Consider the following 4629-nt stretch of genomic DNA (forward strand, 5'->3'; position numbering starts at 1 on the left):
GGTAGTTAAACCTGGAACAGAATTAATGTTGTTATTTGACAATGTGCAGCATGAAATGTTACCTGTGAGCATAAATTAATCAGCCCTATACCTGCCAGAAAAAAATAGCCACAAGACTAAAGCTTTGTAAATACGATTGCTAGACACAATCCTGAGAATAGCTAGTGACACATCAGGAGCAAGGGTGTAACACAAGAAGCTGAGACACAAAGAAGGAAGACAGAGGAGATTTACAGCGAATGATGTATTAACTTTACATGGACATCTCTAGTAGATGTACCAGATATACAGGCGATCCAGGCAGGTGTAGATAGTTTGAGGGGAACAACGGAGGTACTTATCAGGAAACATCCCAGAATTGGGATAGAATCTTCAGAGTTAGATCTAAAACATCCAAAAAAATACATTTGAGATAACGAGCAAAATAAGCAGGAATTGAGAGGACGATGCCGAGGACAGGAAATGAGACACATGTCATGCCTATGGGAGATGGATGATTGGTCAGGTGAGACACAATATGGATCAGATACAAACCGGGCGAGTTACAGGTTCAATAAATAGTACCCAGTTGAAAGAAATGGCACAGCACATTGGGCCATTAGATGCATGCACCCTGAAAAATAGAAACGTAGAAACATAGAAAAAGGTTGCAGGAATAGGCTATTCGCCCCTTCAAGCCTGCACCAACTTTCAATAAGATCATGGCTGATCATTCACCTCAGTACCCCTTTCCTGCTTTCGCTCAATACCCCTTGATCCCTTTACCTTAAGGGCCATATCCAACTCCCTCTTGAATATATCTGATGAACTGGCATCAACAACGTTCTGCGGAAGAGAATTCCACAGGTTAACAACTCTCTGAGTGAAGACGTTTCTCCTCATCTTGGTCCTAAATGGCTTATTCCTTGTCCTTAGACTATAACCACTGGTTCTGGACTTCCCCAACATCGGGAACATTCTTCCTGCATCTAACTTGCCCAGTCCCGTCAGAATGTTTCTGAGGTCCCCTCTCATTCTTCTAAACTCCAGTGAATACAGGCCCAGATGATCCTATCTCTCCTCATATGTCAGTCCTGCCATCCCGGAAATCAGTCTGGTGAACCTTCGCTGCACTCCCTCAATAGAAAGAACGTCCTTCCTCAGATTAGAACAAAACTGAACACAGTATTGCAGATGAGGCCTCACCAGGGCCCTGTACAGCTGCAGCAAGACCGCCCTGCTGCTATATTCAAATCCCCAAGATATGGGAACAACATGCTATTTGCCTTCTTTCTGTCTGCTGCACCTGCATGCCAACCTTCAATGACTGATGTACCATGACACCCGGATCTCGTTGCACTTCCCCTTTGCCTAATCTGCCGCCATTCAGATAATATTCTGCCTTCGTGTTTTTGCCACCAAAGTGCATAACCTCACATTTATCGTTATTACACGACATCTGCCACGCAATTGCCCACTCACCTGACCTGTCCACGTCACCCTGCAGCCTCTTAGCATTCTCCTCACATATCACACCGCCATCCAGCAAAATGTCACCTGCAAAATTGGAGATATTATACAGAACTCCTTCATCTAAGTCATTGATGTATATTGTAAATTGCTGGGGTCCCAGCACTGAGCCCTGCGGCACCCAACTAGTCACTGCCTGCCATTGTGAAAAGGATCCGTTTATCCCGACTCTGTCAACCAGTTCTCTATCCACATCAATATATTACCTCCAATGCCATGTGCTTTAATTTTGCACACCAACCTCTTGTGTGGGACCTTGTCAAAAGTCTTTTGAAAGTCCCACTACACCACATCCATTGGTTCTCCCTTGTCCACTCTACTAGTTACATCCTCACAAAATTTTCAAAGATTTGTCAAGCATGATTTCCTTTTCATAAATCCATGCTGATTTGGACCGATCCTGCTAGTGCTTTCCAAATGTGCTGCTATATCATCTTTAATAATTGATTCCAACATTTTCCCCACCACTGATGTCAGGCTAACTGGTCTGTAATTACCTGTTTTCTCTCTCCCTCATTTTTCAAAATGTGGTGTTACATTCGCTACCTTCCAGTCCATACGAACTGATCTAGAGTCGATGGACTGTTAGAAAATGATAACTAATGCATCCACTATTTCTAGGGCCACTTCCTTAAGTAGTCTGGGATGCAGACCATCAGGCCCCGGGGATTGATCGGCCTTTAGTCCCATCAATTTCCCTACACAATTTCCCACAAATAAGGATTTCCTTCAGTTCCTCCTTCTCACTAGCCCCTCGGTCACATACTATTTCCAGAAGGTTATGCATGTCTCCCTTCGTGAATGCAGAGCCAACGTATTTGTTCAACTGGTCTACCATTTCTTTGTTCCCCATTATAACTTCACCTGTTTCTGACTGCAAGGGACCTACGTTTGCCTTCACTAATCTTTTTCTCTTCACATATCTATAGAAGTTTTTATGTGCCCAGCAAGCTTCCTCTCATACTCTATTTTCACCCTCCGAATTAAACCCTTTATCCTCCCCTGCTGAATTCTAAATTTCTCCCCGTCCTCGGGTTGATGCTTTTTCTGACCAATTTATATGCCTCTTCCTTGGATTTAACGCTATTCTTAATTTCCCTTGTTAGTCACGGTTGAGCCACCTTTCCCGTTTTATTTTTACTCCAGACAGGGATGTCCAATTGTTGAAGTTCATCCATGTGATTTTAAATGTTTTCCATTGCCTATCTGCCGTCAACCAATTAAGTATAATTTCCCAGTCCATTCTAGCCAATTCATGTCTCATACCATCGAAGTTACCTTTCCTTAAGTTCAGGACCCCAGTCTCAGAAATAATTGTTTCACTCCCACCTTAATAAAGAATTCAACCTTATTGTGGTTACTCTTCCCCAAGTGGGCCTCGCACAACAAGAATGCTAATTAGTCTTATCTCATTACACATCAACCAGTCTAGGATGGCCAGCCCTCCAGATGGTTCCTCGACATATTGGTCGAGTAAACCATCCCGAATACACTCCAGCAAATCCTCCTCCACCGTATTGCTACCAGTTTGGTTAGCCCAATCTATAAGTAGATTAAAGTCTCCCATGATAACTTCTGTACCTATGTTGCACACATCCCTACTTTCTTGTTTGATGCTGTCCCCAAACTCACTACGATTGTTTGGTGATACACAACTCCCACTAGCGTTTTCTTCCCTTTGATATTCCGCAGCTCCACCCACACAGATTCCACGCGAATGTCCTTCCTTACTATTGAGTTAATTTCCTCTTCCATCAGCAATGCCAGCCCACCTCCTTTTCCTTTCTGTCTATCCTTCCTGAATGGTGAATCTCCCTGGATGTTGCGTTCCCAGCCTTCGTCACCCAGGAGCCATTTCTCCGTGATGCCAATTACATCATATTCATTAATTGCTGCCTGTGCAGTTAATTTGTCCACCTTATTACGAATATTCCTCGCATTGAGGCAATGTGCCTTCAGGCTTGTTATCTTAACACACCTTGTCCCTTTAGAATTTGGCTGCAATATGGCCCTTTTTGGTTTTTGCCTTGGGTTTCTCTGCCCTCCACCTTTACTTTTCAGCCCCCATTTTACTTCCCTCTGTCTCCCTGCATAGTTTCCCATCCCACTGCCATATTAGTTTAACCCCTCCCCAACAACACGAGCAAACTCTCCCCTGTGGACATTGGTTCTCCACCGGTGGAAAGCGTCCAGTTTGCACTGGTCCCAGCTCCCCCAGAACCGGTTCCAATGTCCCAGGAAATTGAATCACTCCGTTCTGCACCACACATTCATCTGAGCTATCCTGCGATTCCTACTCTGACTCGCAGGTGGTATTGGGCGCTATCATGAAATTGCTACCTTTGAGGTCATATTTGTTAATTTACCTCCCAGCTCCCTAAATTCAGCTTGAAATTGCTCAGACAGAGTAAGTCAGACTCAAACACAAACACATAAAGAGCTCTCTTAAGACAGAGGTTGAGAGGCACAGAAACATTGCATAATCCCATTTCTTTGTCAGTTGAGAACGTTATAAAGTTATCGACATGTGCAGATTCAACAGAATATATTCAAGTATAACTGAGCAGGATGGGAGGAAACCGGTTTGAATTTAAAGATTTACGAGGAGTGGGGTTCGAACCCACGCAGCTATACACCCATTGGATTTTACGTCCAACGCCTAAACCACTCGGCCATCCTGGTTTTGTCAGCATTCGGATTTTATCTCTGTGAGAATCTGGGCTGCAGATCCACTCTCACAGACACAGGTTTTCAATGAGCATTTTCCAAAATTTATCCTAATATTGACACAGGGGCAACTCTGCTATTATTTTTCGAGTAATGCTCTGGAAACTTTCACATACACCCGAGGGTGCAGACGGAACTTGAATTTAACATTTCATCCGAAAGTCAACAGCTTCAACAATGCAAAATTTCCCAAGTTCTGCATTTGAGTGTCAGCCAAGATTCTCTGCTCAAGTCTCAGGAGTCGGACTTACACATACAGCCTCCTGATTCAGTCGAGAATGCTGCCACTGAACCAAAGCCGATACCAAAGCTCACATCCGTATTACTTTCCCCAAGTCTTTTTATAACGTTCCAGGACATATCGAAGTAATATTCAACATTTTGAAAAAGCTC

At 43.7% G+C, this 4629-nt stretch overlaps 1 non-coding gene across 1 annotated transcript; it reads right to left on the reverse strand.

Moving 5' to 3' along the window:
• Nucleotides 1-4108: 4108 nt before the first annotated feature.
• Nucleotides 4109-4191, reverse strand: trnal-uaa (transfer RNA leucine (anticodon UAA)). Its single transcript has one exon. It is a non-coding gene; the product is annotated as a tRNA-Leu (tRNA).
• Between the last annotated feature and the right edge of the window lie 438 nt (nt 4192-4629).

The sequence above is a fragment of the Pristiophorus japonicus genome, chromosome 23 (assembly GCF_044704955.1).
Source record: "Pristiophorus japonicus isolate sPriJap1 chromosome 23, sPriJap1.hap1, whole genome shotgun sequence".
Lineage (NCBI taxonomy): Eukaryota > Metazoa > Chordata > Chondrichthyes > Pristiophoridae > Pristiophorus > Pristiophorus japonicus.